This window comes from Ruditapes philippinarum, unplaced genomic scaffold, assembly GCF_026571515.1.
Source record: "Ruditapes philippinarum isolate M1 unplaced genomic scaffold, ASM2657151v2 ctg2258_1_1_1_1, whole genome shotgun sequence".
Lineage (NCBI taxonomy): Eukaryota > Metazoa > Mollusca > Bivalvia > Venerida > Veneridae > Ruditapes > Ruditapes philippinarum.
In genome coordinates this window covers 83,484-97,678 of record NW_026854154.1, presented here as the reverse complement: position 1 = coordinate 97,678, position 14,195 = coordinate 83,484, and positions in this window count along the sequence as shown.

The following is a 14,195-nucleotide window of genomic DNA, read 5'->3' as shown; positions in this document are numbered from 1 at the left end:
AGTAAAAACTTAAAAAATCTTCTTTTAAAGAACCCAAAGAGCTAGAGCTAAGATATTTAGCATGAAACATCTTCTAATGGGTGTCTACCAAGTTTGTTCAAATAAAAGCCCTGGGGTCAAAATTTGCCCGGCCCTGGGGGTCATTGATTTTCCAAATTTCCTTATATGTGTATAGGAAAAACTTAAAAAATCTTCTTTGGAAAAAACCAAATAGCTAGAGTTTAGATATTAAGCATGAAACATCTTCTAGTGATTGTCTACAAAGTTTGTTCAAATAAAAGCCCTGGGGTCAAAATTGGCCCCACCCCGGAGGTCATTCATTTTCCCTATATGTGTAAAACTATAGCAAAAATTGAAAAATCTTCTTTGAAAAAACTCAAATAGCAAGAGTTTAGATATTAAGCACGAAGCATCTTCTAGTGAGTGTCTTCAAAGTTTGTTCAAATAAAAGCCCTGGAGTCAAAATTGGCCCCGCCCCGGGGGACATTGATTTTCCTTATACGAGTATAGCAAAAACTTAAAAATCTTCTTTTAAAAAACCCGAATAGCTAGAGTTTAGATATTAAGCATGAAACATTTTCTAGTAAGTGTCTACAAAGATTGTTCAAATAAAAGCCCTGGGGTCAAAACTGGCCCTGCCCCAGGTGTGTCATTGTTTTTAACTATATGTGTAAAGAAAAAACTTTAAAAAAATCTTCTTTTAAAAATCCCAACGAGCTAGACCTTAGATGTTTAGCATGAAACATCTTCTAATGGTTGTCTACAAAGTTTGTTCAAATAAAAGCCCTGGGCTTTAAACTGGCCCTGCTCCGGGGGCCTACGTACAGGTGAGCGACTTCAGGGCCATCATGGCCCTCTTGTTTCTTCTTACGTGGGTTTCTTTTCAAAGAATGTAGCAAACTCTGCTAAACACAACTGTTCTAATATCTGTGGTCTATCAGCATACCTGTCAATTAATACAGAACATCTGTAGGGCTATCGGGAAGATGTTCTATTATCGGGAAGATGTTCTATTTGTGACAATGGCTACACGTTTTTCTTCTGGGGAGGTATTTATAAAAGTTGCACTTCTTGAGCCCTGAGTGAGAGGAAGCTGTAGCAACAAATAAACTGCTTCCTGGACAGAGACTTCATAATGGTTTAAGAACTCATTGGTGATGTGACTGACTTTCTCTCTGAGCTTGAATTTCCTTTTTTATTTACTCGGATACTCTCTGTAAAAGCAGGTTCATTCCTCGCTGTGATTTCTTTGTTACTAGCAATATACACTCAAACTCCCTAAGGATCTAGCACATACTGAAGGTCTGTGTTTGCCTTCCAGATTTTTAATACATTTAAGTTGTATGCATTCATTCTCACATCTTTCACAGCTCTTTTTAGAAGTACATGTACATGCTTCTTCAATGATGACCTAACAGCACCAAGATACTGGTCGTAGGTAAGCTCACACCGTCCAACGAATTGATCAAATTCTAGTTGTGCACCATTGGGTAGTGCTTGTAACACTTTCAGTACTTTCTTATAGTTCTGTTGGGTTGCTTTCAAAAATACCTTTTCTGTGTCAGAAGAAAATGGTTTTATTATCAAAGTTTCCTTCATTGGTGTGAGGGGAAATCCAAATCGACATATTTCTTTTCCTTTCTTCTTACATGATGGGAGTGTCGATGCTTCTGTAACTGTACGAACTGTTTTGCATCTTGTTTCTGCCGCAGAGAAAGTGGCAAAGAATGTTGGTAAGCCTAGCTGGTTGATCATGACAAACAAATCTTTTTGTTTTGTCTGATAATACGGTCGAAAGATCGAAGTGTTTTTAGAATTCGAAATCCGTCATCATGATGTAGGATGTTTTGAATGACTTCTGGTATTTTGAGTGTTTCGGCAGAATTTGAAACATTCTTAGATTTTTTGAAAGCCGTTGTAGCCAAATCTCTTACTTGTAATGCCTGTAATTTTTTAAGCTGGAAAAACATATTTGGGACGGATTTAAAGTATCTTGTATCCATATTTCTTAACTCTGCTTTACATATTAAGCTGTAAGTTACTGGTACGGTCCGTCCAATATTTTCGGTTCTTTTTTGCCACAAAACAAGGTAGGGTAAGACTTTTTCTCAGCAAAAGTGTCCATTAATAGACTGATTGGATGATTCTTTTTACCAGGCGCTATCTGCAGTGCATGAAGATCATCATCTGCAAAGTCAACGTTTTGCATCAAGGCGTCCTTGTTTCCTGCACCTGCCTGTTCTCCTCGGTCAATTCATTCCAAATATCCTCTTCAGTACTCTCCTGCTTTTCTTTGTCAGTGTCTTCTGTTTGTAAATTTTCAATATCTTCCACAGAAGAAAAGGTAATTTCTTTATTGTCCTGTGCTTCTCTATACCATTCATTTTCCAATATTACTCCCTCTTCTTTGTTTAAGTCACTATTTTCTACAAAGTACTTGGCAAAGTCATATATTACCTTTGGCGTGACTGTTTCATGATACTGCATATTTAAACTGAAGTCTCATCTTGAACTGAAGGGTTTTAGTCTCTGTTCAAATCGTCTTGGTAGCATAGACACTACACTCGAGTTGTTCATTGGTATATTAACAGTGTTTCCATAGATGCCAAATTGTTTCCCAATGCCCGGTTCTTTCAGTTGCATGAATGGGATTCTCAATGCTGTACATCACTCCTCTGTTTCTGTTGGACTAAGAGAAGATAGAGAATCTGGAAGGTATGATATTATTGATCCATTGGCAATAGCCATTGGAGGCATTCTCTCATCTCAGATGTAATTGTAACAGGTTTTACATATCCATTCTTAATTTGAAACACTCTGTTAATCTGTTAACACTTTTTCCATATACTTGGGTGATATTCCTTTCCTGATTAAACATTTTCTAATAACTGTGTAGACACTTAGCTGGTAAAAAATGTCTGTTGGCAGCTTGTACACACCGAGTCATCTCCTCTATTTAAAAGATCATTGAATTGCTGTACTTGTATTTTTAACGACGATTGGTCTGACCTTTTTCTCTGCCTTTGTTTACGGTTTAAAAGTATTCGTTCTGCATTCGATGTGACGATGTTCTCCATTTTGTTACTGTGTTCATTTTCTATTTGTACTGACTATTGCTTCGTTTACTTTTACGGTTTTCATTCCTATCTTCATTTTCGGAATGTCTACAGTCACTATTGGTTCTTTTTCAAAGAGCGTGTTTGATTCCTACACTGGTTTTCTGAGAGTCTGTAGTTACTATTGGTTCTTTTCAAAGTGCGTGTTTGATTCCTATGCTTGTTTTGTAATTCTCTGTAGTCACTACTGGTTGTTTTCAAAGTTAATGTTTCATTCCTACGCTTGTTTTCTGAGTGTCTGTCTGTACGCACTATCGGTTCTTCTGGATGAGCGTGTTTTATTCCTACGCTGGTTTCCCGAATGTTTTTAGGCACAATCGGTTCTTTTTGACGAGCGTGTTTCATTCCTACACTGGTTTTCTGAGTAACTGTGCGCACTACCGGTTCTTTTTGAAGAGCGTGTTTCATTCCTACACTGGTTTTCTGAGTGTCTGTACGCACTATCGGTTCTTTTTGAAGAGTGTGTTTCATTCCTACACTGGTTTTCTGAGTAACTGTGCGCACTATCGGTTCTTTTTGAAGAGCGTGTTTCAATCCTACACTGGTTTTCTGAGTATTTGTGCGCACTATCAGTTCTTTTCAAAAAGTGCGTTTCATTCCTACGCTGGTTTTGCGAATATCTATGAGCACTATTGTTTCTTTTCAGAGCGCGCGTTTCATTCCTATGCAGGTTTTGTTACTGTCTGTACTTACTATTGGTTCTATTTGAAGAGCGACCTTCATTTCTGTTTTCTTTGTTTTTGTTCTCAGCACATTGTCTTTGGGCTGCTTGTAGTGGTTATTGTATATCTGCCGAACATTTGTTGTTTTATTTTGTGCATTAAATGAGTCTATTGTTTCGCTAAAGGTGTTCATAATTAGACTAAATATTATTGGACTCAGTACACTTCCCTGTGGGCAGCCATTCACTGTTTCGACTATTTCTGAGTATGAACCGTTAAATTTAACCTTAATTGATCTTGTAGCAAGAAAATCTTTTATCCATCGAAGCATGCGTCCTCTTATCCCTATTTTGTCTAAGTAATCAATAGCAGCTCCGATCCATAACTTATCAAATGCATTACTTAAATGAAGAAATACAGCTAATCAATGTTTGTTATCACTGAATGCCCTACAACCGTCCGTTTCAAGTCGGGTGAGATTATCATCACAAGAGTGATGAGATCTGCACCCAGACTGAGCGGCGGAGAATAAGTTATTGTTTTCTAAATGATTACAAAGTCGAGGTTTAATCATTTTTTGCATTAATTTTGTAAAAGTTGATGTTAATTATATAGGCCTATATGATGCCGGGCCATTTTTATCTTTATTTGGCGCGGTATAATTATAGCCTCGCTCCAGCTTTAAGGGGTTGTTCCATCTTTCCACGATTTGTTAAATAGACTTAATAAAGTTAATTTAGTTTCATTGAGGAAATTCTTTATGATATAATATTGTACTTTGTCTTCCCCGGGAGCTCCAGATTTACAGTTTTGGAGGGCCTTATTCATTTCAAAAAGAGTGAATTCTTTGTTATATGTTATATTCTCAAATTCTGGCTCCGCTTCTACCTTAGTTATTGCACAACGCGTACCCTCTAGGTTTTGCATTATAAATTCTTGTGTATAGCCCTGGTCACTGCTAGCGTTTTCGTATTGTTTAACCAGCGCGTTCGCTTTTTCTCCTGGATCTGTTTATTTGGAAAGCTGGCAAAGATGATTGTTCTTTACCTTTAATTTTTCTTACAAATTCCCATAAATCCTTAGAGTTTATTTTATAAGTGATTTTACTGCAGAATTGTTCCCACGATTGACGTTTAGCTTGTTTAATAGTTTCTTTTGCAGCAGCTCTAGCATTTTTCCATAGTTCATATTTTATAGATGTTTTTTTCAGCTTTATAGTTTCTTCTTTTTTGTTCTCTTAATTTAATAGCCTGTATACATTCATCATTCCACCATAATTTAGGGGTTTTGTATTTCATAGTTTTGGATTTAGATTTAGGTATTGTCTGTCCCAATATTGAATTTAGTTTGTCTAAGAAATATATTATTGATAGAACCATCTTTTATTTCATAGTTTAGTTCTTGACGGCATAGATGTTTAAAGTTAGTCCATTGGTTTTCTGTAGCTTTTTTGTAAGCCATTTTTAAATATTTTAATATTGTCTCTTTTAATTTCAGTGTTAAATAAAGTGCTTATAGGTAGATGATCACTACAAATAGTATCATCTAAAACTAAAAATTCTGATAAAATAAATAAATTTGATGAAACTATGGAAAGATAAATCGCGGAGTCTATGTGGGAATCGCAGTTACTAACTCTTGTTACTTGCCCATCATTTAAGTAACAAAAATTACAATCATTTAAAAATTCTAGCAATTCCTCAGACTCGGCATCGTCATTTTCGGGATTCCAGCATGGATGTTTTAGATTAAAATCTCCTACTATTATAGCATTGTTTATGTTACTTCCACAAATATTTTTAGTTTATCATACGAGTTAATATTAGATTTATGTGAATAATAGTTAATGACGGTGAAATTTTCACTTTTGCCTATTACTTCAATAGCTACAAATTCTATATCACTATCATAATTTATAATCTTTTCTTTAAAAGTTATATCATTTATGCATACACCGCCGCCTGGGTGATCTGCATCTAGTCGATTTTTATAAACAGGCTTTTGGTAGTCTTTCAATTTAAATGGAACTTGTTGTTTAATTAGTTTTGTTTCTTGTATACAAATTACGTCTATCGGGTTCTTAAGATTATCTATTATAATTTTGTAATTCATTACATTTTATACTTTTATCTGCTTTCATCCCGTTCAAATTCCATGACAAAATGCCGAGGCCTGATTTATTATTGTTGTTAGTATATGTAAAATTATTCCTCGCCATTTTGTCTATTGATATATTTGAATACTTATTTAATTTATCATTTAGTGATATATTTCCTTATAGATTGAGATATTTAGTATCTCCCAGTACCCACTGGAAACGCACGGTGTTGGCGGGGGCTTCTCCGGTCTTCGTTAGAGAGGAACCTACTGTGGTCATTCATTATTTGTATTCGGTACATACAATGATTGATCATATCAATCAGCTCCTCCCTAACTGGCGGTTGGTATTGTTTATGGGGTTCATATGCAAAACAGAATATATTAGCAATACAATGGATAAATCAACTAATCACTAGGCAGGATTGAAGTCACTGTTTAGTGTCATACAAGTTTTCAACAATAAATGGTCTTTTTTTTACAAAGTTCATCTGCCTGATGTAACAATACAAACATAAGTATTCAGCAGGTACAAATGAGACTGATGCTTTCAGGTACTTAATATCTATTAACATAATGTTTGTGCAAAGTGATTGGAGATTTCAGACGACAGTCTGGGTTTTTTTGTTCCTTGTCTGGAGTGTCACTCTTGACGTCATCCTGCCAGGCACCAAAATGACTACTTGAGTCTGCAATCGAAGTGTCACTCTTGTCATCTGAGTCATTCTGTGAGGCATATATGCTCACATTAAGACTACTGGAGACTACAATCGTCGGAAAGAACTCATCCAATTCCTGCTTCAACATTTTGTTATCAGCAGCTAGCCGCTCATTGGCCTTCTGCAAATGTTAATGGCGCTGATCCTTGCCCTGAATTGGTGCTCAAGAGAGTGCAGAGACCTCTCAATGATTGTAATCCGTTGCTTGGATTTCTTCTCCAAGTCTTTTACTTTACTCCGAACCAATTGTAGGGTCTGAGCACAAGCCTGTCTATCAGCAGCAAACATGTCGTATCCCGCTGACTTCAAATGAATGGCAATATCAGACAAAAACTCTGAGATAAATTGTCTAAGTTCACTTATGTTACTTGCCATTTTTAAATGTTATCTGCAAATACAAAGGTAATATACATGTATGTATAGTATAGAAAACTCCATCTATTTTGAATCTATTTATTGTCATCTAAAAAATGAAATAATGGGTGATCTGAAATAAAGCTGTTAGTTAAAGGTTTATTATAGATAGTGATGATGAAGTTAGAATCAAATGAAATATTTGACATATTATGCTGCGATGTGAACTGTGATTATGAAGCACTGGCATGTCTGCTTTAAAAATATACTTTTCTATTCTATAAACATGCTTTTTAGAGGACTTACTGAATACCAAAATGCTAACTAAGACACTGACAATGTTTTCAGCAGTTTAAATTATAATTTTGCAGAGATCTTCTGTTTAGAGCAGACAAAATAAGGAACATTTATGTGAAAGTGACTTTTAGCCAAAACCACCACCGTGTACAACTTCATTATAATATGTTTAATACAGACATTTGCAAATAAGTCACTTTTATAATTTCAAATGATAGTGTTATAAGTGTATAATTTAATAGGAATTGTATGGATATAATGAAAAGGTTTTGGTCTTGATATGCTCCAAAAGACAACTACTAGTATTTGTAAAATTAAATGAAATAGAAGAGATAAATGCATGCACAACACCAATTAAATTATTAGTGTGCTTACTACAAGGATCCAACTACAGCAAGAATATTATGATAATGCTTAAATGCAAATGCGTGTATACCAGCATTTTTAAGACAAAAGCAGTATGCTGTGATTGCAAATGGAAGATGTTTACTTTACAGTTACATATTGTACATCAAATAGTCCTAGGCCATGCGCTTGTTCAGTGCAAAAAGATATAGCCAAAAGTACAGTGCCAAAGTTTATTAGAAATATTCTTTAAATATCTATGTAAATAGTTTTTAAGACACATTGTGTACACTAGCATAATGTGCAGCCACATTCAAACACACATTGAAATACAGGGGTTAAATGACAATGACTACAATGGACTTTTGCACTCAAGCTTTTAATAAGGTGGTTTTGTTTCCAGTGCCCACCTATAGGAGGTAAGTCACATTATCTTTAATGATACAGGTGTATATATTAAATAAAATAGTTTACATTTAATATAAGTTTTCTATTGCAATAATTGGATATTGATCAATTCAGCAAGAGCACCGTAACAAATGCATGATAAACAAAGGGGTACCACACATTTACAAATACAAAACAACACAAATACAAAGCATTCATTTAAAAGCACAATAAATACATGCAACGCTCTTTCCAAAGTTTAAAGTGTTTTGAAAATAGGCCGTTTTTCAGAAAAGCATTTCACCAGAGAGCTCCGTAGCAATCCAAAGCAGTGTCAAAATAAAGTTACATTTGTACAAACACAGAAAGTTGGTTTCGATAGTTCAAAATAAAAATAGGTAGAAATTACTGGAGTAATTTAGTAGAAGTTGAAAATTCTACTGTAAGCAAGTGAAATTGACTTTGCTCCTAACAATCCCAAGCTGCATCTAAATATAAGCTACCCATACAGCAAATCTGGTGTCAATAAGTCAAAGCAAAATCTAGGTATTATGTAAAACATAAATTTCTTTTTTATGCAACAGTGACATTGACCTTGTGACACCTGGGTAGCAATGTCAAGTTGCCTCTTAATATTAGCTACCAACAAACTAAATTTGGTGTCAATAGGTCTGAGCAAAGCCAAGTTATTATGCAGAGACTGAATTTCTATTTTTAGCAACAGTCCCATTGACCTTAATCACGGAATTATGGGTAGCAATCATGAGTTGTCTTGATATCAGCTATCCACACGCAAAATTTGCTGTCAAAAGGTTACAGCCAACCCAAGATTTTATATGAAAAATCTATATCTATTTATAGCAAAAGTGGCCTTAATCATAGTCACTTGGGTAGTAATACAAATAGCATCTTGATATAAGCTATCCACATACTAAGTTTTGTGTCAATAGGTCAAAGCCAACTGACGTTATTGAGCAAATTTCTAATTTTTGCTACAATGACCTTGAACTCAATCAAAGAGATCTGGGAAGCACTCACGAATAACGTCTTGATATAAGCTACCCTCACACCAAATTTGGTGTCAATAGTTTTCAGCAAAATGAGTTATTACGTGGAAACTAAATTTCTATTTTTAGCAACAGTGACCTTTACCTTGATAACAGACACCTTGATAACAATCCCAAGCTGCCTCTTGATATAAGCTACCAAAGCAAACTCAAGTTATTGAGCGGAAACCAAAGGTTGACGCCCGCCTCACTTTATGCATAAAACTGAAAAAAAAAAACAATTATGTATAATTCTGAGTAACCCAAACAAAACTTGCACATTTCAGTTTATGTTAGTGATCTGATATATATTCAACATTTACCTCTTGATATTTTGGTCAGTCATAATGAAGTTTATCAATAACATGCCCTAAATACCTCACATATAGATTTCTAATCTTTTTGTACAAATAAGTTTGTATCTTGATCAACAATAAAAATCAATATTTATTTGTTTTTTATTTTATAAACTGTTTCTGTATTCTTAATTCATGACGAAAATCGTATTATCCAAGTAAGATCTTACATGAGAAAATGGTGGCAACAGATTGTTTTCAATTTTTGTCCACAACCATAAATGTACATATATAGTTTCCACTAAAACACTACATGCAATCTTTTTGTGCAATGAACAATAAAACTGAAATGCAAAGCGTCCTTCATTGAAATAGCATTTACAATACGTGGTTCAATAATAACTATCATGGGGTAATAAATTGTTCTCTTGAAAACCGCATAACTCAGTATTAAAAAAGTTCACTGATATATCGTAAACAATATTAAGTCAATCAGAAGTATTTAATATTTTGACATTATCACTTTGTTTAGTTTCATTTATATTTACAATTATACCCCTGTAAATAAATCCTGATTCTATATAACAGGCTTGTTTTTAACTTTAACTTTAGAGTGGCTCTTGTTATCCTGTTGAATTTACCTAATGCCCTGCTGAGCTCATCCTTTATTTTGAAATCTTAGTGATTTCAATATCATAATTATAGAAATATTCTAAAAGTTATCCATTTTGGTCCCAGCAGATAAATACTTTACTGCAGCTAGATAAATAATATCATATTAAGCTATCAACAGACTAGAATCTTGACAAAATTGATACAGGCATGTAGTACAGTCACTATATAGTCATTAAGCTTATTAGAGTATTCAATATTGTCTTCATTAATAATTGATAGTCAATATTCATAGCAAGAAATACAACCTAATCATTTGCATTATATATTTGCAACACTAGATTAAGTACATAGTATTGGCATACTAGTTTGTTTTGCTCACATTAAAAAGTATAAGTTTTATAAGGATGTGCCGGAACATACATATCATATAAAAAGTTGCTATATCACTTAATTTCTTTAGAAATGGAAAGTTAGGTATCTATACCAGACATTACTTGTCATTGAAACATTTAGATGGAAGTATCACTGACAATTTCATGCTGATTCTGAATAATTTATCACATCATTATCAGGTGCATTCATTTTGCCATGATCTTTCATGTAAGACAATGTGTATAAGCAAAATTACCACTTCTTAATTGTTACATATATTATAAGCAAACTCATATATGTAATGAAAATGAATGTTAGCACTCAAGTTTAGTGCAATAGGCTTTAAAAGATTACTCATAGATAGAACTATTACAAATACATTTTTTCTTCATAAAATCAGAAGTTTGTGCATTTTCCATAAACTTGCAATATTATATAAACAAAATCATCTCATTATGAATGAAGTGTTTATTAGCGGAATAAATAACAATTTATTGGGACAATATATGCATCAAACCTCTTTAGGGATTTTATTGCATTTGATGTACTAATTAATTAACTAGCATCGGACAATATGTAAGTTTATGCAATTAACAACATTTCTACAAACTGATAGAAATTCAAAGGCATTTTGCAGGTAAGATAAAAATGAGCAAACTTTAATTGATTAAAATGAAGACAGAACAATCTTTAAATAATGGTCTTTTCAGTAATTTGCATTAGTTTCATAGTCATAATGAACGTAACACCTTCTAAACGTCGTAGAACTGAGCTGTCCCTTAATGACAAAATTAAGATAATTCGTGAGTCTGAAATGGTCCCCAAACCAACATGGAAGGTTTGTGAAGATTTTTCTCTTTTCTTTTTAAATGAATGATCTACATGAAATGTTTATTTTCTGTTGAAATGAAATACCAATGTTTGTGTCTTATTGAATTTTTGTTTGCAAACAAAAATTGCACTATTTCAATTTTTTCTTCTTTTTTTAGGTCCTTTCTGAAAAGTATGGCATAGGAAAGTCGACAGTTGCAGACATGTTAAAAAGAAAGACACATACAAGAAACATTGGGAGTGTAATGCTTCCCCCAGTAAGATGCGTATTGGTTATGATGCAAAGTATGAACGCTTGAATGATCTTGTATGGCAATTGTTCTGTGTAGTACGTGCCGTGCTAAAAATATGCCACTCTCTGATCTAATTATTAAAGAGAAAGCACTTCAGTTTGCTCAAGAACTTGGAATCACTGATAAAAAGCTTCTAATGGTTGGTTATATAAGTGGAAAGAGCGCCATTCGCTTAAAGAATTTAAAGTTTCTGGAGAAAGTGCTGGTGTAGATGCTGATGTTGTAAAAAATTTCAAATAGCGAATCTCTGAAATCATTAGTGACTATTCTTTGGATGACGTATTCAATTGTGATGAGACTGGGTTGTACTTTAGAACTTTGCCAGATAAAATATTATCTGTGAAAGGGACAGCATCAAAGGGAACTAAAGTGTCAAAAGATAGGATTACGGTAATGTTTGCTTGTAGCGCGTCTGGTGAAAAATTGAGAACATTAGTCATTACAAAAGTTGAAAATCCAAGGTGTCTTAAGAATGTCAAAAAACAGAACTGGGTGTAATTACAGTATGTGGCTAATGAAAAAGCTTGGATGAACAATAAGGTGTTTACTGACTGGCTTGTAGATTTAAACTCTGACATGCGCAGACAATGTCGCAAAATTCTCATGCTGCTTGACAATGTTTCATCACATGGAACACAAGAAGATTATACTTTATCAAACGTAGAAATCAAGATCTTGCCAGCCACCACGACATCACAACTACAACCATTGGATCAAGGTATAATCCGAACATTCAAAGCTTACTACAGGAATTCAATGTTGAGATCACTGTTGAGTAGAATGGATAGTGCTGAGTCAGTGACTGAACTTTGTAAAACCGTGTCTCTTCTTGATGCTATCGGTTGGGTTGTGAAAGCACTGTGTTAAGACTGTGTTTTAAGTGAGTGGGATTTATCTCCACACGCTTTGAGATGTCTTCTGATAATCTTGTTGATGGTTGATGATGATGAGTTTGATGATGATGATGATGATGATGTTTTACACCTTAATGTGCTTGTTCAACAGTTCAGATACACTTGTGAGGACTTAGAAAACTTAAATCATGATGTTCCAACGGAGGACAATTCAGACGAATGGGAGGGCAATCTTGTGCAGTTATTTAAGGAATCCACTGAAACTACATGTGATGTCTGTGATACTGAAACAGATAATGTACAGCAACATTTACTTGGGAGTGAACTTACTCATAGTGAAGTGCTTGAAATGTTGATTAAGATTAAAAATTTTGCAACGGAACAAGGCAGTGATTATCTAAATACTGTGCAGGAACTCCAGATGCTAACTGAACGCAAAATTGTCAAAGCAAAGTATGTTCAGAAACAATCTACCATTGATTACTTCTTTAAAAAGTCAGATGCATAAATATGAATGTTGTTGTAAGCGACTTTAAGATGTTAAGAGACTGTACATTATAGTGTAACAGATAGAGACAAGTAATTTGTTTATCATGAGATATAAAGATTATTTTAACAGGCATAGATATGTGACTGAAATGCATATTTTACAATGAAACATTCATTATATGTGCTACCTATTATTAACAGTAAAACATTGATTATAAATGTATGTGCTACCTATTAATTTAGATTAAGTATATAGAAAAAGATGCAAATATGTAACTAACATGCATAAACATTGTTTATTTACAATAAAAAAATCGTTGTATGTTTTTATATAAGTATCACTATTATAAAGTATTAAATAAAGTTTTAAATATAAATGTTTTCTTTTCCTTCACATCTTTATCTTGATTAAAAGACTATTATATATGATATAACAGCAATGGCTACATTTTTTAATACATTTAGTGACATTTAGTGGCTTAGTCTTGTCCACATTATCCTAAACCTCTGAATTCCGGAAACTTCTGAAATCCGAACTTTTTGACAAGTCCCATGGGTGTTCGGTTTCCTACAAAACACATCCATTTAGTATAATCTTGATATTTCCAATACTTGCCATTGTCACAGTATCTTTATCTTTGTAACATACTCATTGCAAGTCAATATTTTTCATCGAAGTTTCACAGCACCTATGTAAAAATACTCATTGCAAGCAAATACTTACCATCGAAGTTTCCCATGTTTACTGCACCTATGTAACATACTCATTGTAACTTTAAGACTAACCTTTCTGCGAATTACTTAATGTTACCCCTGAAATACAACAAAAGTGTTTACTTGTGTAACATAGACTTACCATTGTTGTTTCCCTGCATCTATGTGTTCCAGCAAACATGTTTGGAGGATCATTTCCTTCCGAGAAAGGACACTGATTGATATCAATACGCTCAAACTCTCCATCTATTCCTACCACAGCTACAAACCTGTATAATGTAAAAATTATGAAGTTCTCTAATGGTATAGTACTACTTTAGTTGTTTTATAAATAATTGCATGTTAAAGGAACAATGCCATTTCAGTTCTGTTTGAGTCAGACATGAAAGACCTTCCAATACGGGATCCCTTTAATAGACTTGGTAAGGAATATATCTATAGGTCAAATTTTCTGTTTCTATTGTTCTTGTTCTTTTTGTTGAATAAATCAATAGAGTAACTAGAAATGTTTCCATAGAACACGAGTGCCCCCATATTCCACTGTTTTGACAATCTACTGACTCTAGGTCATATTTCTTGGCTACAGTGACACAAGTTGAAAACTGAAAATCTTTTCCAAAGTCAATGACAAAAGCACTACAAATACGAATAAATCCACAAGCAAACCCCAATATACATAACTACACAAGCTGACCAACATTCTTGTAT